The 21,419-nt window shown below is 48.5% G+C and overlaps 1 pseudogene; it reads right to left on the bottom strand.

Moving 5' to 3' along the window:
• Positions 1 to 2,129: 2,129 nt before the first annotated feature.
• LOC121167686 lies at positions 2,130 to 5,841 on the bottom strand (annotated as a pseudogene).
• Between the last annotated feature and the right edge of the window lie 15,578 nt (positions 5,842 to 21,419).

Raw genomic sequence — 21,419 nt, 5'->3', positions numbered from 1 at the left:
GAGAGGCCTGGGAGGGAAATAGTGGGCTTATCCCTCTTGGGTTACCACTTCCACAGGAGGGCATAAAACTAGGACAGTGGCTGGGGTGGAATGGGGTGTGGGACAGACTGGACTACTGCTACACATACTGGCAATCCAGGTTACGGGGGGCAGGCCTGGTGGGGGTTATTGTGGGTCACTCCATCTAGGCTGCAGCTCCCACTGGTTTATGCAAGGGCCAAGTATGTGCTGGGAAGAACCAGGCTGGACTGCAACATCCATTGTTTCCAGTGGAAGTCAGGACTGAAAACAGTACCAACCCAGCAATTGCAACCACCAGCTGATCGGGGCAATGGACTGTGCCGGGCCCTGTACTTGCTGATGCATATAAGAATCTGGTTTGAGCACACCTCAGACAAAGTTTCTTTGGAGAAATGCTGGACTCAGAACCCTAACGAAGAAAAGAATGAAGACAGAACAGGTCAACCAACCATCTCAGCTATGATGGACTATGTCATACAGTGGATTCTTCAAGAACCTCATAGTGCTTGGAGTGGCAAGATTGGCAGCGATTCATAACTGTTGAAATATCAAAACCACTTGAGCAAGAACCTCAGAGCATACCCTAAATCCAGGACCTGGGGAGGGTGGGAAATTGTGTGGGCCTTCTCCCTTAATACCCCCCTTTAAACATGAAGGAAACAATATGGAAAAAACAATAGTCTTACCCACTTTCCTGTAGCCCTTGAACCTTTTTACCCTAATTAACTATGTAAAGATTGTCAAAAAAAAAAAAAACTTAAAAAATAAAATAAAGTTCATAAAGAAAAAAGAAAATTGCATTTTTCACAATCACTCAGGTGATGCCCATGTTGCTTGTCCTGGGACCACACTTGGAGAACCACTGCCCTGGGCCAATCTCTCTGCCTGTTGGTGTCAAAGAGGGCCAGGAAAAATATAGGAAGTGGAGGGCAAGGACAAGGGTGACTACATCCAGCCCTATGTAAAGAGCTCTGAACCCCAAGTTCCCAAGACCCCACAAATGCAGAACACCCAGCAACACGCACCCAGGTGTGTGGGGTCAAAGGGTGACCCCAAAAAAGGGTGACCCAGGGGTGAGGCTTCCACAGATCCTGGGGTTCCTGCAGCCCCTCACACAGGTTCTCTTAGCCTCCCACAGTGCTGACCTCCAGGCCGTGTTCCTCTGTTTCCTGGCTGCTGGGGGCTCTAGTTTGACCAGACTAGATCTGAGGGTCTTGGTGATACAGACATGGATGACATGGTCTGACAAGTAGGAGAAAGCAGGGTGTGAGGGTGGGCTAATCATAAGGACTCTGAAAGGCTGGTGACTGGTTTCCAGCAAGTGTCTGGCTGCTTTCTAAATGTCACCTCCTTGAGGCTGGCACAATAGCTCAATTGGCTAATCCTCTGCCTCCAAGTGCCAGTACCTCGTGTATGCACCAGTTTGTATCCCAGCTGCTCCACTTCCCATCCAGGTCCCTGCTTATGACCTGGGAAAGCACTGGAGGATGGCTCAGAAGCCTTAAGACCGTGCACCTGTGTAGGCAACCTGGAGGAAGTTCCTGGTTCCTGGCTTTGTATCAGCTCAGCTCTGACCATTGTGGCAATTTGGGGAGTGAACCAGTGGATGATATTTTTCTTTTTATAGAATTATTAAATTCATTTAAACAATATTTACATTTTTAAGTTACAGTTTTGAAACTAGAAATAAAGAACAACTTAGATTTTACAACAAAGAAAACATAGGGCAAAAATAGTTGACACTAAAAGATTTATTTATTTATTTTTATTGGAAAAATTTAGAAGAAGAGACAGAGAGAAAAATCTTTCATCTACTGGTTCACTCCCCAAGTGACCACAATGACTGGAACTGAGCTGATCCAAAGCCAAGAGCCAGAAGCCTCTTCTGAGTCTCCCACCTGGTGCAGGGTCCCAAGGCTATGTGCTGTCCACCACTGCTTTCTCAGGCCACAAGCAGGGAGCTAGCTGGGAAGTGTAACATCTGAGACACAAACCAGTGCCCATATAGGATCCTGGTACTTGCAAGGTGAGGACTTTACCCACTAGGTTACTGTGCCAGGCACACAACTGTTCATTCTTAATGTAACATACAGAACCTTGTCAGAGAACTACATCTTCTTAATCTGATTGCCCAAATCATCAAAATATGGATGATAAGGATGATTTGGTACCATTTTCCCAGAAATCCGTTTGGCAAGTCATGGACTAACATTTTCAAGAGAAAAATCCAAACCATCTTCATCCAAATTCTTAACATGGGATGCTAATTCCTGGTTTCTGCTTAGGAAATGTATTCTTGGTCTGCACTTCTGACCATACTTCATTATTGCGAGTGCCTTAGGCGCTGAAAATCCTGAACCAATCGATTTTTGAGCCTCCATGGAAACATGGCTACCTGGTTGTTAATTCTGTAACTAGGGTGCCTATGCTCCCAATGTCAACTGGAGTTGAATAACAAGCTGATCCCAGCAATACTTTTGGAGACCTATACCAAAGAGTTACTCCCTCAGGAGCCTACATTCTAATAGGTATTCCAATAGCCCTGGCAATGCCAAAATAAAGCAACTTACTAGTTCCTTTGTAAAAATCAATCAGCTTTAAGGTTTTAAGTCTCAATGAAGAACTCATCTAAGAAATGCGACAAAACACAATCCCCTGTAGGATCTGATACAAGTCACTCATAACAAGTGAGGAATCAAAAAACAGACCAGTAGGAATTGAGTCCATGTATTTCTTAAGATCCATGGAAAGGAATTCAAAGATGAGATGTAACCTGGGATCCTGAATAAGTATATCCTATAGACTGTATGTGGATGGCAAATGTTCTGTTTTTGTTTGTTTTAAAGATTTAGTTATTGCACAGTCCCCGCCGATTGCGGCGGGGGCAGGGACCCCGGCCTTCTCCTGGCCCGGGAGCAACTAAGCCCCCTCGCGGGTGAGTACCCGCGGGGGCTGGCGGGGGGCTGGGGGTGAAATCCTGGCTCTCCCCTGTCCCCGCCAGCCAAAAGCTGGCGGCAGGACAGGCTGGGCGGTTCGAGTCTCAGGACAAGGGGCGGGTTCAAACTCCCATCGAGGTGGCGCTCGGTGGGAGCGCCTCTTCCGGACCGAACCCTGCCGGGGTCTCAGCCACAACCCCCGTCCGTCGCGAGACGGGGGCAGAGACCCAGGCCTTGGGCGGCCAGTGCACCAAGTGGTGCCAGGCTCTGCCTGCTGGCCGCCCAGCGGCGAGCTCTGGGGTTTTGATGATATGAAATAGGTGCTTTGGGACACCCAAAAGTAAGACCAGCGTTAGTGTAGGTGAGACACTAATTTCTGGTGATTCCCAGGAACCGGGACATGAAACCTTAATGTAAGTGCGGGACTGAGAGATGAATGTTCGGACTAAGCAAACCTTAGTCCACTAGTATGACTGGAACACAGGGTGCAACACAGGACATGCCCAGCTTGGATTTGGCTCCAACTGGTCCACATTAAGCACAAAGTTGAGCCACAGTGTCTAAGGCAGGGGTCATGACAGGTGGATGGGGCTGCGGCAGGGTCTGGATACAGCTGTCCTCTCCCTTGGCACAAATGTGGATTGGGAAAAGATGTACCGGGCCGGGCCAGACACTAACACCTTCTGGTGCTCTGGAGTACCAGGGTGGATGTGGGACGGACTAGGCTAGGTCCCAACCTCAACTTAGCCATATACGAGCTATATGGGGGCATGGATGACCGTGGCTGGGCTGAAACACTCTACAGCAAGAACCAGAACGGGATGATGGCCAGTTAGGAAAGACCACTGTTCCTGCTAGGATAAGAGGCGAACTGGCACATGGACCCACTGATATGCGCGAAACCTGGCACATGGAGGGGTTCTGATGGAGGAGCTCAGGCAACTCCTCTGGCAGGACACAGACCCTGCAGGTCAGCGCAAGGAACATGCAAGGCAACAGCCAAGAGGTCATAGAAAGTGTCCCACTGGCATGCATTTGGCATGGGTCGGGGGCAGACCAGGCTGAATCTGTTCATGTCATCCACTGGTAAATCTGATCGCCAGAACAGAGTGTGGGTCGAACCAGGTCCGGTCGTAACAAAAGCAACACACAAGCTGGAATGCCAAGGTGAGGTAGCCTGAGCCGGATGCAGCCGCAGCACCCAACCAACACACGTGAGAACCAGGAAAGGAGGCGGCAGAGCTGACAGGAGAATAAGGGGAGGTTCCCTAGCTGAACAGCAAATTACACTGAGGAGCGGGAGCTGGGTGGGGGGTAGACTAGACCAGGCAGGGACACAGCGCCTGTGCACCTCATGGGGACCAGATTGGGTGAAAACCAGGCTGGGCTGACTATTCCCACTGGAGCAAGCTACAATCAGAGTTGGTGAGGGTTGTTGGGGCTTAGTTGTAGCACCAGCTGGCGGAAGCTGGTACAAAGGGTTAGACACGTTGAGTTGAACCACAGGGCCAAATGGAGAGGGCACAACTGGAATGGGAGTGACCTGGGAGGGAAATAGTGGGTTCCTCCCTCGTGGGTCATCACCTTCCACGGGAGGGCATGGGAACTAGGACAGGGGCTGGGGTGGCTAGACAGACACCCAACAATATCCGTTAGGGACGGTAGGAGGAGATAGTTGGATGGAAGTAGGTGGCAACACCTGTTGGCAAGAATATGAACAGAAGGGTACTTGGGACAGACTGGGCTAGTATGCCATATATACTGGCAAGCCAGGGTAGGAGGTGGGCCTGGTTGAGGCTACTGTGGGCCGCCCTGACTGGGCTGCAACTCCTACTAGTACGTGCGAGGGACAAGTGCGTCCAGGGTGGAACCAGGCGGGACTGCAAGAGGACACGGGTGGAGACAGAACCGGCCCAGCAACTGCAGCCGCCAGCTGACCGGGGCGGTGGACTGTGCCGGGCCCTATGCTACTAAAACAGCAGGAATCTGGACTGGGAATACCTCAAAATTTCTTCGAGGATCTTCCCATTCGAGACACCGGACTCGGAGTCCTAACCAGGGAAAGACAGGACAAATCAAGCAACAACCTCAGCCATCTGTTGGCAGCAGAGACTGGGCAAATGGAGACCCTAGAAGGGGCTGTGTCAATCAATGAACTCTTCAATGACCACATCATGATTGGGGTGGCGAGACTGGCAACGACCCATGAATGGTGAACTATTGGAACCACTTGATCGAGTATCTCGGAGCGTGCCCCACACCCGGGACTTGGGGCGGGCGGGAGACTGGGTGGGGCTTCTTCCTCTATATCCCCCTTTAGACCTTGAACCTTTTTTACCCCAATTAAATTTGTAAGGATTGTCAAAATTTAAAAAAAAAAAAGATTTAGTTATTTTTATTGGAAAGTCAGATATACAGAGAAGAGGAGAAACAGAGAAGAAGAAAGATCTTCCATCCGATGTTTCACTGCCCAAGCAACTGCAAGAGCCGGAGCTGAGCCAATCCGGAGCCAGGAGCCAGGAACTTCCTCTAGGTCTCCCACACGGGTGCAAGGTCCCAAGGCTTTGGGCCGTCCTCAACTGCTTTCCCAGGTCACAAGCAGGAAGCTGGATGGGAGAGGAGCAGCCAGGATTAGAACCGGTGCCCATATGGGATCCCGGCACATTCAAGGTGAGGATTCAGCCACTAGGCTATTGAGCCTGGCCCAGCAAAGGTTTTGTAATAAAGAAATTTCCCGAATTGCAATGCTAAGAACAACTTCCTCTTCACTTTATAGCTTGATTTTCACCATAGCTGCCACTTGACCTATAGTTTTGTGTCTGCCCTCACACACAACCCCATAGGCACCTGCCCCAATTTTTTCTATTTTGGTATAGCCCTCCATTGTTAATGGTACCATGGATCCTGGTTTATTATCTCTGCTGTGACTGTGCCTCCAGATACCACATTTGCAACGTTCTTTCTTCAGCTTCCATGAGCAAGCTTTGAAACTAAATGTCTAAAATTTTTCTCTCTGTCTCTTCTTCTTTCTATAAATTTGTCTTTCCAATCAATCAATAAATCTTTAAACATGTCATCTCCTTGAACCTCCACAGACACTAGAGGGCGCCCTCAGCCCGCTGAAGTCATACACGTGGCCGACTCATGTAAAATCTTTTGCAGGTGGGACTTTCTCACCAGATGAAGATTTGCTCAAGGACCAGGTGCGATGGCTCAATGGCTAAATCCTCATTTTAGAAGCTCCAGGATCCCACAGGGGTCAGGTTCCCGTCCCACTGCTCCACTTCGATCCAGCTCCCTACTTGTTGCCTGGGAAAGCAGAGGTGGAAGATGACCCAGAAGCCTTGGCTCCAGATCAGCTCAAAATGTCCTTCATCAGGTAAATGGCATTTGTTAATTAATTATGCTTTACAGAGATCTTAGATGAACCAGCAAGTAGAAATAAGTAAATAAATGAAATAAAAAACAAAACAAACCCTGTAACAGGTCATTCAACTGATTAGCTATCACATCTGGAAATACTTAAGACACAGCGAGGGGGCAATGTCTCCAGGTGAGAATGAGAACTGCTTCTGTCTGTAAATGTAATCTAACAACATGAATGAAAATACACCCTGAGCCAGCGATCCAGGGTATGAACCTGTGGTGGCACAGCGGGCTGAGCCAACGCTAGGCATACCTACATACTTACCCCAGTGCCTGGGTCCCATGCCGCCAAGGCACCTTGGAGGCAGCAGATGAATGCTCAGGTAAGTGAGGTCCTCACACCCACATGGAGGATATGGGTGGAGGTCCTGTTTCCACAACTGGGGCTGGTCCTGTTCCAGCTGTTGTGGCATTTAAAGAGTGAACCAGCAAATGGAAGATCTTTCTGTGTGTGTCCATCTCTCTTTCTGTGTCACTTTGACTTTCAAATAAATGTGAAAAGGAAGGGAGGAAGAAAGGGAGCAAGAGAATGGAAGGAAAAGGGGAAGGAGGGAAGAAGAGGAAAGGAGAGGGAAGGAAAGTGTGAAGGAGAGAGGGAGGGTGAGGAGGAAATAAGGGAAGGGAGGGAGAGAGAAAAGGAGCAAGGGAAAGAGAAGCAGAGAAGAGATAAAGGAAGGGAGGAACAGAGGGAGCGGGAAATAGAAAAAGAAAGGGAGAGAAGAAAGAAAGGATACAAACGTTTGATGCAGGCCCAGCACAGTAGCCTAGAGGCTTAAGTGCTCACCTTGAATGTGCTGGGATCCCATACGGGTGCCAGTTCTGATCCTGGCGGCCCCACTTCCCATCCAGCTCCCTGCTTGTGGCCTGGGAAAGCAGTCAAGGGCAGCCCAAAGCCCTAGGATTCTGCACCTGTGAGGGAGACATGGAAGAGGCTCCAAGTTCCTGGCTTCAGATTAGCTCAGCTCTGGGTGTTGCAGTCACTTGGGGAATGAATCATCTAACAAAAAGCTTTACTCTATGCCTCTCCTCCTCTCTGTATATCTGACTTTGCAATAAAAATAATAAATAATTTTTAAGTTTGGTACAAAGTTAAGCTCCCTTGCAATGTGCACACCCCATAGCAGAGTGCCTGGATCCAAGTCCCGGATGTGCTCCTGGTTCCAGCTTCCAGGTAATGTGCACTGTGGGAGGCAGCACCTGGTGGCTCAAGTGCTTTGTCCCTGCCTTTTCCTAAGGGAGGCTCATCTAGTTCAGAGTCCCTGGCTTCTTCTTCCAGACATTTATAGGGTGAGCCCACAGACAGATGTTCTGTCTCCCTCTTTTAAATAAACAAAAATTTAAAAGAAAGATGACTGAGGGTAAGAATACTCAAGAATATTTATTGTAGCTTTATTTGTAGTGTTCAATTGAAGAAAAATCAAGTATTCATCAACAGTGAAAATATTAGACAAATTGTGATATAGCTGTTCTATGGGCTCTTTGACAATTTTTAAAAACTAGGAATTCATGGGCCCGGCGCAGTGGCGCAGTGGCGCAGTGGTTAAGGTCCTCGCCTTGCACGCCCGGGATCCCATATGGGCGCTGGTTCTATCCCGGCAGCCCAGCTTCCCTTCCAGCTCCCTGCCTGTGGCCCGGGAAAGCAGTTGAGGATGGCCCAAGGCTTTGGGACCCTGCACCCGCGTGGGAGACCCGGAAGAGGCTCCTGGCTTTGGATCGGCATAGCATTGGCCATTGTGCTCACTTGGGGAGTGAATCATCGGATGGAAGATCTTCCTCTCTGTCTCTCCTCTCTGTATATCCGCCTTTCCAATAAAAAAATAATAAAAATAAATCTAAAAAAAAAAAAAAAAACTAGGAATTCAGAGGCCAGCAGTGCATGCTGTGAGTCAAATCATGGCTTGTGATGCCAGCATCCTATGTTGGAGTATTGGTTTGAATCTAAGCTACTCCACTTCTGATCTAGCTTCCTGCTAATACACCTGGGAAAGTGGAAGATGGCCCGAGCACTTGGATCCCTGCACCCACAGGAGGCATCTAAAAGGAGTTCCCAATCCTGACTTCTGCTTGGCCCGGACTTCACTGTTGCAGCCCTCTAGGACGTGAACCAGCAGAGTATCTCTTTCTCTCCTCTTCCTTCTCTTCTCTATCACTCTGTCTTTGAAATAACATCTTCAGGGCCAGGCACAATGGCCTATGGCTGAATCCTCACCTTGTATGGGATATGGGGATCCCATTGGGGCTCCAGTTCCTGTCCCACTGCTACATTTCCCATCCAGCTCCCTGCTTGTGGCCTGGTAGGGCAATGGAGAATGGCCCAAAGCCTTGGAACCCTGCACCTGTGTGGGAGATCCAGAAGAAGCTCCTGACTTCGTAATGACTCAGCTCTGGCCATTGTAGCTTCTTGGGGAGTGAGCCAGTGGACAGAGGATCTTTCTCTCTGTCTCTCCTTCTCTCTGTAAATCTGCCTTTCCAATAAAAATAAATCTTTAAAAAAAACTTCAAAAATAATTGAAGAAAAATAGAAGTAGGAGTTGAAATTAAAGGGAAGAGAATAGAGATCCCAGAAATAAACTTACCCCAGTTTATCTGATACTGAACAAAGATGCTGAAAACACACCCTGGACAAAGCCCAGACTTTTCCATTACTGGTTCTAGGGAAACAGGATATCCACATGCAGGCAACTGAACCTCCTCACACTCCCTATCCCATCTCAGCTTAGACAAGAATCCACTGATAACTGAAAGACTTAAATATAAGACCTAAAATTATAAAGGTGCTAGAAAAGACAGCATAGGGGAACATCAATATAGGCAAAGAGTTTATGGATAAAATGCCAAACACAAAGACAACAAGAGCAAAAACATGAATGGGTTTTTTTTAAAAAAGATTTATTTATTTTTATTGGAAAGACAGATTTTTACAGAGAGAAGGGGAGGGAAGGAGAGAGAAAGAAAAACATCTTCCATTCACTGGTTCAACCCCCAGATGGCTATAACTGCCAGTGCTGAACTGATCCGAAGCCAGGAGCCAGGAGCTTTTTCTGGGTCTTCCATGCAGATATAGGATCCCAAGGCTTTGGGCCATCCTCTACTGCTTTCCCATGTTACAAGCAGGAACTAGACAGGAAATGGAGCAGCCAGGACAGGAACCAGTGCCTGTATGGGATCCCAGTGCTTAGCCAATTGAGCCATCATATCAGCCCCTAAGGGCCAGATATTGATGTGGGAAAGACCCCATATGCTATCTCTCAGTCTAAGAAGAGGTCTTTAAGCTATTAACCAATAACCATTACATAATATATGCATGTATTAAAACTATTCATATTTTTCAGATTCAGCAACTGTGAAATAACTAATCTTTCTCTGGCATTGCCACCTCCCATTTCCATCTGTAGCTGTCAGAACTCTGGCAACTTGATCAGGATCAGAGAGAAGCAAATTACTAACTTACATAAATCTATTTCATATAGGAAATACCTGAGGACCCACTGCGGGCTGCTCATGATCCTATCCTCCATAAGTCACCTTACAATAGCAGCACCTTAGGAACTCAAAGGCAAGGACACATTATCTCTAGTTTCCCAGTTGAGGAAATGGAGGTTAATTGCCATTCAGTTACATTTTGCTGTGAGTCTACGGCCTTTAGATGACAGTGAGATTTCAGGTTTAAATATGACAGTGCTTCCCTGATGCAGACAATTGCCTAAATTGCTTTGTACCTAGGCAAGTGTTACACCGCTGGGAGAAAAACAGCCAGTAGTAGACAGGCATTCTGGGCCAGGCTAATGCCAAAATGTGTTCGTTGTACCAGTATGCCAGCATAGTTTGTTTTTGTTTTGAGTTCTGTTTGTTTGCTTGTTTTGTTTTGTTTTTTGTTGTTTTCTTTTAAAGATAAATGAGAAAGGTGGGAAATTCTAGGCTGGGACATGCCACCCCAGCCCCCAGGTGGGAGAACTACAGATTGCCTGAGGAAGTGGGGAGGTATTAGAGTGGGAGTAACTGAGGGCATGTTTGAAAAGGAAGGAATGACTTCAATGGAACAAGCCACTGCACTTATAGATGGCAAGGGAGCTGAAATGGAGTAGTTTATAGATGGGAAACTGGAGGGCATGTCTGCATCAGGCCAAGGCACCTGCCCATATGGGAGACTTGGGCTGAGCTAAATAGTATCACCTGCCATATCCACTGCAGCTCACCAAAGCTGGGGCTGAGGGGCATGCCTGGCTGGTTTGATGCAAGACATATGCAAGACATAACACTATGCATAACACTTGCATAACACATATGCAAGACATAACACTAGGAATGGGCCTGGTAGGAGAACTCTGGGGACTCTCTTGCTGGGCTATAGATCCCACTGGTGAGTGTGAGACTCAGGGCGATGGGCAGACTAGTCTGGGTAATACTTCAGCACCCATCAGCATGAGCCAGGTCTGGGGATGGGCCAAACTGGACTGAGCTCTAACACCCACCGGTGCTTGAGAGAACTAGAATGGGTATGGATCACATGAGAGCCTGATCTGGGAGTGAATCAGGCTCTGCTAGGCTGTCGAATCCATCAGTGAAAGCCAGAATAGGTGTTGGCCAGTTAGGCTAGGCCACAGTACCCACCAGTGAATGCCAGGACTAGGAGCTAGCCATGTCAGTCTGGGCAGTAGCACTCACCAGCTTATGCAGGATCTGGAGCTGGGAGTGGATCTGGTGAACTTGGAGAACTCCATGCTAGGCACAGCTCTCACTAGTGACTATGAGAGCTGGGATTGGGAGCCGGCTAGATCAGGCAGGGTTATAAAAGCACCTTTTGGCACATGTGTGAGTCGGCTGGGGGCTGGCTGTGCAGAATCATTTCACAGCACACACTAACATAAGTGAAAACTAGAACAGAATGCAGGCCAGGCTGGGTTGAACCACAAGTTCACATGATGGCTAGGAATGAGCCATGCTGGGCTAGGCTGCTGTGCCCACCAGTGAGAGGTGGGACTGGCAGAGGGCTGGGATAAGCCAGGTTGTAGCATCTGCTGGTTAATGCTGAGACTGAGGGTGGGCCATCTCAGACTGGATTGTATCTACTGGCACATAGAGGATCCATGGCTGGGAGTGGCCTCGTAGGGGAACTTCAGGGATTCCCTTTTTGGGCAGCTGTTTCCACTGGTGAGCATGGGAGCTGGGACTAGGGTGGGCCAGTCTGGGAGTAGGCTAGACTCAGCTAGGCTGCTGTACCAGCTGGTACACAAGAACCAGAATGTGTACAGGCCAGCCAAGCTAGGCTGTAGCACCAGCTGACAAGTGCTGAGTGTCAGTCATGACAGGCTGGACCACAGTACATCTTGGCAGGTGCAAAATCTGGGGCTGGGAATATACCTGGCATGGGAAGTATGGGCACTCCCCTGCTAGGCTGTAACTACTGCTGGTGAATATGAGAACCAGGACTGGGGGTAGGCCAGGCTGGATAAGGCAGTGGCACCTGTAAGCAAATGTGAGGGCTGGGTTTGGCTGAGCTAAGCCACAGCACCCAATGGCATGCACAAGAGCCAGATGGGATGTGGGCTGGGCTGGGCAAAGCCACAGGAGAGGCTGGTATGCATAAAAACTGAGTCTGGGGTGAAGCCTGGTAGGAGTTATTGGGGATCACCCCAACTAGGCTGTGGAACCCACTGGTATGTGTGAGGACTAGGTCTGTGATGGGCTGGTTGGGCCGGGCCACAGCACCTATCAGCTCATGTGAGGTATGGGGCTAAGGCAGAACTAACCAGGCAGCTAAGTCCACCAATATTTGAGTTAGATGGTACAGGTGATAGACCATGCCTGATCCTAAGCTTGTTGGCGCAACAAGAGTCAAGTCTGAGGTCTCCTCGACTGGACCACTGAACTCAGACCCTGGCCACAGGAAAAATCACAGGATATGTGGTCAGATTTGGGATTGCATGTGTTGAGACGGGGTCTCCTCAGTTGCTGATGCCTGAACAGTGGAGCGTTTGTCCAGTTGCACATGGTGATCATGACAGATAGCTCATCTAGGCCAGCAGGGGGCACTAACTGCCTAGCTACAAGTTGCAATGCAGGACAGGTTGAACCATTCTCCTGGCCAAGCTTTGTTTGCAGCAATTATCTGGGCCTGTGGATGCACTAAGGTGGAATCTGGCAATCAACAGACTTGGAAGGATTTTCTCAACTCTGGAGCAACAAAAAGCCAACGTCTCAGGACTATCAAAACCATTCAAGTGACACTCTCAGAACACTCTGTCCCATATCGGGGTCTCCAAGGCATCCTCAAATGATAGTCCCCAATTTCCGGGTGCTGAATTTATTTGACAGTCAGGAGAGACCCTATCCCCCTCCTCCCCTGTGAACACAGGAGAAAAAGAGAGAGAGAAATTGAAACACTTGTCCCAACCACCTGGGAATTCTCTAGAGATACAGGTAGATTTTGGCAGGAGACTGGATGTAGTGCTACTTCCCCAATCCAGGCTGGTGGCAGGATACTGCCTGTGTCCCCTGGATCTGGTCTGCTTTTTTTATCAGTCCTTGTTATCTGTGTGCACCCTCTGGTTCCTGATTTCTGTTTTGTCTGTCAGTGAGCATGGCAGCCACTTGTCTATCTTGGTGTCTGTCTTGATGTTCATCCTTTTAAAAGTACTTGGTTTAACAGACTCAATGCTGTGATAATGACTAAGATGCTGTTTTACAGTAACACTGCTTGGCCTTAGTGCTCCTTGAGATTGAATGAGAAATTGCCTTGTAATAGATCTTATTCTTTTTTTTTTTAAAGATTTATTTTTATTATGTTTTTATTGGAAAGGCAGATATACAGAGAGGAGAGACAGAGAGCAAGATCTTCCATCTGATGATTCACTCCCCAAGTGAGCACAATGGCCGATGCTATGCCGATCCGAAGCCAGGAGCCTCTTCCGGGTCTCCCACGCAGGTGCAGGGTCCCAAAGCCTTGGGCCACCCTCGACTGCTTTCCCGGGCCACAGGCAGGGAGCTGGAAGGGAAGCGGGGCTGCTGGGATTAGAACTGGCGCCCATATGGGATCCCGGGGGTGCAAGGCGAGGACCTTAACCACTGAGCCACTGCGCCACCACGCCAGGCCCAATAGATCTTATTCTTATGCCACTCTCTTTCCACTAGAGTTGCTTTATGAAAATTTCAAATTCATTAGCATACATTACTGTCTGTGTTTGCTGGTCAGGAAATATTACTAAGTATAAACTGGGCAAAGGTAAATCAGGCAAATGTTTCTGAATGCAAAAGTAATTATTCCTAATCTTTGAATTCTATGAAAAGACTACATGGTTGCAAACTTGAAAATGTGTTATCAGTGGGAAATAAAAAGAATTAGAAAAGAATTCCTCCCTTTCAAATCTGTTTATTTGATTGTTTTTAAAGATTTATTTATTTTTATTGCAAAGTCAGATATATACAGAGAGGAGGAGAAACAGAAATATCTTCCAACTGATGATTCACTCCCCAAATGACCACAATAGTCATTGCTGTACTGATCCGAAGCCAGGAACCCAGATCCTCTTCCAGGTCTTCCACATGGGTGCAGGGTCCAAAGGCTTTGGGCCGTCCTCCATTGCCTTCCCAGGCCACAGGCAGGGAACTGGATGGGAAGGGGAGCCACCGGGATTAGAACTGGCGCCCATATGGGATCCTGGAGCGTTCAAGGCGAGGACTTTAGCCGCTAGGCCACGGTGCTGGGCCCTCAAATCCGTTTAAAAATAGGTTTAACTCTTCTGATTTTGAAATTTCCAGAGGAGCCCCTGGAGTCTCAAAATCAGGAAGAATGCATGTCAAAGGCTGTCTTCCTTCTGGTTAATGAAGACTCCTTGACTCTGTAGACGGCTCTAGTATCACATGTCGGATGAAAATCCTTCAGTTCTTTTCAGTGAGCACAAATGATTTTCTTTGCCACCCATAGTAGAAACAGATCCCAAATGAGCCCTAACAGGGAAGTAGTTATAGGCATTGGAATTGGGCCTGATGCAATGACGCAGTAGTTAAATTTTTACCTGGGATGTGGCACCAGTTCTTGTCCCAGATATGGATACCAGTTCCTGTCCCAGATGCTCCAATACTCATCCAGCTCCCTGTATATGGCCTAGGAAATCAGTAGAAGATGCACTAATGCCTTGGGACCCTACATCTGCATGGGAGACCTGGAAGAAGCTCCTGGTTTTGGAGTGGCTCAGTTGTGGCCATTGTGGCCGTTTGGGGAGTGACCCAGCAGATGAAAATCTCTCTCTACTTCTCTCTGTAAACTTGATCTGCTTTCTGATAAAAATAAATCTTGAAAAAAAAAATTGTAATCAGGTGAAAATAGTGTTGTCTTTTTTTTTTTTTAACATTACTTAATTTTTTATTGGAAAGGCAGATTTACAGAGAGGAGAGACAAAGATCTTCTTTCCACTGGTTCACTCCTCAAATGGCTGCAACAGCCCAAGTTGAGCTGATCTGGAGCCAGGAGCCAAGAGTTTCTTCCAGGTCTTCCATGTGGGTACAGGGCCCCAAGGCCTTGGGCCATCCTCTGCTACTTCCCCAGGCTATAAGCAAGGAGTTGAGTGGAAAATGGAGGAGCCAGGACACAAACCAGAGCCCATATGGGATGCTGGTGCTTGGAGGTGGAAGATTACCCAGTTGAGCCAATGTGCCAGCCCCATGTCTCTCTTCCTGAAGAGAGTTGACCAGATCAAGTTATTACAAGTTGACCAGACCTTTATTACAAGGTCTCCTTGTCCCTGTAGAGGGAACCAGTATCACATGTCGGATTTGGAAGATGCTGGCCCATTACAGTTCTGAGAGAGTCCCTGATAAAGGAAACACATCTAATTTGGAGTCATAATACTCACTTCTTCAAATTTGTACATTATCCACAGTGGGGAAACCTGTGTCTAGGCCTGATCTTGTTTCTGTGGAAAAGTTTATGTAACCAGCAAAACCAGCTTTCAATTATGTTTATGTTGACTTTGATGTGTGTCTTTTTGAGCTTTGTGTCTATTGCCTGTCAGAATTACACAGAAGCACAATTCTAGCAAGGTGATGGTGGCCTAGCACTCTCAGATGGTTGCAGAATAGATGACAATCAGCATGAGGTGAAGTTAGCATAAGGACCATTCCTCCTTAAACCTCTTTGCTGCTAAATGTGGCTTAAAAGGTATAAGACACTGACACCTTGTTGTCAGCTATTTCCCTCCCAGTGTGGGACTGGATCAACAACCTGGTCAAATCCAACCTGGAAATGAGGAAACATGAAAAAAAAATTTTTTTTTAAGGCTTCTTACTTCTTACATGAAAGGGAGAATATGGGCGCTGGATGGTAGGAGCGCTGCTGATGCTGGGGTGTGTAACTGATGAGGCTGGGTATGAGCAATGCAAGCTGGGACCTCAGGAGGGAGCCACTTGCTGCAGGGGATGGAGGACGGTGTGCAGCATGACTTTGCTGGGGCTGCGCATGACAGAAAAGCTGTGTCCTGGAGAAGGAGTGAGGGTTTATCAAGCAGAGAGGGGAATTCTAGGCATCTTGGAAGGTGATGGGAGTGGTGGTAAAGAAAGCTTGTATTTGGCATTTGGTGTTTGGGAGCCACACAGACCAGGATAGTCTGTGAGTTGCTAGGAAACCACAGCCCCTGGAGGCACTAATGGTGCAGCCATGATGGTCAGGTCTTCCTACTAGTATGTTTGAGTCTTTTACCTCCAGCAAATGCGAGCCAGAAACAAACAGGGCCACAGAAGGGGGGATGGAAAGGAATAAGTATTCCTAATCTGGAGCTGTGTTTCCTTCTAGAAACACCTGGAAGTCAGGGCACGGTGGAGGCAGGATGGATGTGATAGGGGTAGGAAGAACAGGACAATGGGCAGGTAGAGGAGGAAGGACACGGAGTGTGGGAAGGTAGGACCTCAAGCCCTGTTTCCTTACCTGCATGCACAGTTTCATTATCTACCCACCTAGTCCTGCTGCTTCTGTCATGTGTACCTGGTGGTGGGTTCTTTCTCCAGAATTTTAGGGTCTGATCCAGAGTGGGACTTCACCAAAAATCATCATGAACTGTGGTGGGAATGATGCCTGGGTGGCCGCACAGCCTTGAGGTATGGGACATTCAGCAGTTTGCCAAGACCAGAGACAGCAGGTTTGCCTTGGTCTATTAGGTCTGAAGTCTCCTTTGCTATGCCTGTTCCTCTCCTGCTTCTCAGCATGAGCCCCTGGGGTAGAACCCATCTCAGCATGTGGGCCCCTGAACCCTGATATCCAATAGGAGCTAATCTATCTGAGGGGTGGGCTGCCATGACCCCTGGGCTATGGCGCTGCTCAAGGCTGGCTGTACTCTGAGATCCCAGCCCGATTCTGGGTCCCAGCAAAACCTCAGATGCACAACCAGATAATCATTGGTCTGTCAGCAACCACACACTCTCTTGCTAAGTGCCCCAGTCTGGATTTTCTGTGGGCTCTCGGTCTCTGCAGTGGTCATGGTATTAGGTCAGCAGGTATACTCGGGGTTAAAGCTTCAACATTCCAGCATGCCTCAGTCTGAGAGGTTGGGGCCCAGAGGGGCAACCTCACAGAGGATGAGAAGGGCGAGAACAGGTTACAGGTTCAGATTTCTGTTTCCTCTCCAGCACTTGACCAAGGCTGTTGTCTTCTCCCGTTCCCATTAAATCCCTTTTTCCTCCCACCCCCACTTTCTCTTGCCCTATATTATTCCCTCCCTTCCTACTGCTGCCTTTCTTTTTCTTTTTCAAGTTTCATTTATTTGAAAGGCAGAGAAACAGAGAAAAGGGGAGAGAACGATCTTCCATTCTCTAGTTCACTCCACAAATGGCCACATCAGCCATGGTGAAACCAGGTAAAAGCCAGGATCCAGGAACTCCACCCAGGTCTCCCACATAGGTGGTGAGGCCCAAGCACCTGGACCACTTCTGCTACTTTTTCATTAGCAGGGAAGCTGGACAGGAGTGGAGCAGCTTTGATTTGAATAGGCAGCCTGATTTCAGGATGCTGGCATTTTAACCTGCTGCAACTCAATATCAGCTCACCTATTGCTTTCTTATTCATAAGAAGTTGCACTCCCATAGTGGCTCAGTTGGCTAATACTTCCCATCTAAGCACTAGGATCCCATATAGGCGCTAGTTTGTGTCCCTGCTGCTGTACTTCCCATCCAGCTCCCTGCTTGGGCCCTGGGAAGGCAGCAGAGGATGGCCCAAAACGTTGGGACCCTGCACCTGTGTGGAAAACCTGGAAAAAATTCCTGAGTCACGGATTTGGATTGGCTCAGCTCTGGCCATTGTGGCCATTTGGGGAGTAAACCAGCAGATGGAAGATCTTTGTGTTCTTCTCTCTGTAAATCTACCTTTGTTAAAAAAAAAAATCTTAAAAAAATAAATAGGAGGGTTGGTTGGGTATGGGAGGTGGGGTTCAGGGGATCCCTGTCTTCCACCTGTTCTATCATAATCTCTCTTTGCAGGTGCACAGGCAGGAGTCTATGTTCCATGCTAGTGAATGATAAAGATGAACAGGATGCTGTATGGAACCGGGAAAACAATTTTATGTGAGTTGGAAATGACATTTAGGGATCATTTATTCCAATTCATCTTTTGAAAAAAAAAATATTTATTTTTTGTTTGAAAGGCAGATTTGATAGAAGTCTTCTATCCACTGTTTCTAGCCACAAGTTGCTGTGATGGCCAGGGCTATGCTGATCTGAACCTGGAAGGCAGGAGCTTCTTCTGGGTCTCCCACACAGAGGCAGGAGCCCAAGGACCTGGGCCATTAGCAGGCAGCTGGATCAGAAGTAGGGCAGCCAGAACATGAATCAGTGCCCAAATGGGATGCTGACATCACCGGCAGAGGATCAGCCTACTGTACCACTGTACTAGCCCCTTCAGTTCCTCATTCAAAAATGTATCTATTTTCACTTTTATTGAAAGATAGGGGCAGGCACAATGTCATAGCACATTAATCCTGCACCTGTCACACTGGCATTTCATACGGGCACCAGTTCTGGTCCTGGTTACTCCACTTTTTTTTTTTTTTTAAGATTTATTTATTTGGGCCCGGCGGCGTGGCCTAGCAGCTAAAGTCCTCGCCTTCAACGCGCTGGGATCCCATATGGGCGCCGGTTCTAATCCCGGCAGCTCCACTTCCCATCCAGCTCCCTGCTTGTGGCCTGGGAAAGCAGTGGAGGACAGCCCAAAGCTTTAGGACCCTGAACCCATGTGGGATACTCGGAAGAAGTTCCTGGATCCTGGCTTCAGATCAGCATAGCATCTTTTAAAAAGATTTATTTATTTTTTATTGGAACTGCAGATATACAGAGAGGAGGAGAGACAAAGAGGAAGATCTTCCATCCGATGATTCACACCCCAAGTGGCCGCAACGACTGGAGCAGAGCCAATCCGAAGCTAAGAGCCAGGAGCTCTTCCAGGTCTCTCACACAGGTGCAGGGTCCCAAGGCTTTGGACTGTCCTCAACTGCTTTCCCAGGCAACAAGCAGCGAGCTGGAAGGGAAGTGGAACTGCTGGGATTAGAACCAGCGCCCATACGGGATCCTGGCGCATTCAAGGTGAGGACTTTAGCCGCTAGGCCACAGCACCGGGCCCCCCAAAAACAACTTTTTTTTTTAAAGATTTATTTTTGTTGGAAAGGCAGGTATACAGAGAGGCAGAGAGACAGGCAGGAAGATCTGTCTGTTGGTTCACTGCCCAAGCAGCCACAATGGCAGGAGCTGAACCAGGAGCCAGGAGCTTCTTCCAGGTTTCCCACGCGGGTGCAGAGTCCCAAGGCTTTGGGCCATCCTTGACTGCTTTTCCAGGCCACAAGCAGGGAGCTTGACTGCTTTTTCCAGGTAAGCATGGTCGCTGGAATTAGAATTAGCATCCATATGGGATCCCAGTGCATTCGAGGCGAGGACCTTAGCCGTTATGCTATTACACCAGGCCCAAAATAAATTTTTAAAAAATAATTGCTGTCTGCTGGTTTGCTCCCCAAATGCTTGCAATGGCCATTACTGGGTCAAGCCAAAGCCAGGAAGCAAGGATTCCACCTGGGTCTCCCACGTGGGTGGCAGGCACCCCCACACCTGCTGCCTCCAGGATAAGGTCAACAGGAGACTGACTCACCCTGGGCCCACTCCAATATGGGCAGTGGGTGTTCCAAGGAATGGCTTAATCTGCAGTGTCCCAACACCCACCCTCTCAATTAATTTTGGGACTACTGGCTTTTGGGGTGGCTCTCTGATCCGAGAGGATCAACTAGCCAGTTCATATAACTCAGCCCAGCTTCCAGTCTCCTCCAGTGCTGACTTTACTGGGCCACTCCGGAGGGAGCTGCCTTTGGCGAAAATGAAGCTGCCTTCCCTTTAAGCCTGAAGGAGAATGGGGGATGGGGGCAGCATGCCTCAGCTTCCTGCTGGCCCAGAGCACCCCTGGATGGGGGCCTGTGAGGACTTTGGGCAAAGGTCACTTGACACTGAGTTTCAAACTGCAGGAAAGTTTGGTGCTGTGCTGGCTCCAGGCAGCCAGGGATCCAGGTTCCCTGCACTCCATTGCGTCCCTCTGGGAATGTATGTCTCATGTAGGGCAGAAACTGCCACCTGGAGCAACTACAAAGTATAATCTAGGAAGTAACAGGGCACTCCAGCACACTCCAACCAAAACATGGAATCAACCTGGCTTCCATCATCAGATGCACAGATAAAGAAAATGTCACACACACACACACACACACACACACACACACACACACACACACACTCACCTAATACTCATCTATTTAAAAAAAAATTCCTACCTTTTGCACCAAAATGGTTGAACTGGAGGATGCCATGTTGAGTGAAGTAAGAAAAATACTCCATATTCTCCCTTTTTTGTGGGAGCTGAAATTGAAAGAAATAAAGAGAAATGGCCGTATCAGTTTTGCTGCAAATAGTGTTTTGTCAAACTTTAAATCTTTGTCAAACAATTTCTTGACATTTATCTACGCTAGCATAGTTTTAATGATTTTGTGACTCTTAAAGTCTATGAGTAAAATTAAACATCTTTTCATTTGCTTGTTTACCGTCTGCCTATTTTTCTGCTGAACTGTATATTTTATTATTTGTCGAATAGTTTTAGTGGAGAATTATACCTTTAATTGTGCGTTAAAAAGTCATCTCAAAAATAATATTATATAAAAAAACGAGCGAGGGAAATTGTGGAGGAGGACACATGGACGAGCAGGGGTTCTCTGGAATGGTGTGCGTAGGCGACCCAGGGCCAGGCAAGCTAAGGCCTCACGGGAATGGGGGAGTTCAGCCCGCTCCTCCCCCTCTGAGAGGTCGTCTTCTCCTCAGACGGCGGATAAATGCATGACAAAGGTGCCCGGGAGGGCTCCGACCTGGGGTAGAGGAGATGGCTGGGGAGGGGCTCCTTCTCCAAAACCTGTCTCTCCACCCCCACCAGCCCCTTAATCTACTTGCCTTGGGGCACTTTGTGGCTGCAAGGGGGCACAGCCGCTGCACCTCTGACCCTGAGATCTTAAAACCTGCGGAAAGTACTGAAGCCCTTGAAGCTAGTCTGGGTCCCCAGGGACGAAGCACGTGGCAGGCGGGCAGTGTGATACACTTTCCAGACAGGAAGAAGGCAACAGGTGTGGAAGACTACCCAAGCAGACAGCTGGCCAGAGAGGGTTAGGAGGCCGCCCGCGGGATGGCTGCCAGGGCCACCGAGCGACCCCACCAACCACCCCAGACAGAGAGACCTAGAAGAGGAGGTGTGTCGGTGGCCACAGATCCTCAGCCTCAGCCAGGGGTTGGGCTCAGAGCCCAGCAGTGACCCGTCATAGCCCGGAGCTTTCCTTTAGGGCGCCTAGTAGACAGACAAACACCCAAGCAGACAGGCCATCCGAGGACTATTCTCTTGCAAACGCGTTCAGGCGCTAAGTCCCCAGCCTGAGCTCCCCGACAGCACGGACAGCCCAGACCCAGCAAAGCCGACAAGCAGGGGAAGCTTTAGAAGGTTTCTTGCGCCCCCTCCCCCAAATGGCTCTCTACACCTCCCTA

The sequence above is a fragment of the Ochotona curzoniae genome, unplaced genomic scaffold, assembly GCF_017591425.1.
Source record: "Ochotona curzoniae isolate NIBS_2020 unplaced genomic scaffold, NIBS_Ocur_1.0 contig_1221, whole genome shotgun sequence".
Taxonomy (NCBI): Eukaryota; Metazoa; Chordata; class Mammalia; order Lagomorpha; family Ochotonidae; genus Ochotona; species Ochotona curzoniae.
The sequence above is the reverse complement of the archived record's forward strand: the minus strand, read 5'-3'. Positions and strand labels throughout refer to the sequence as shown.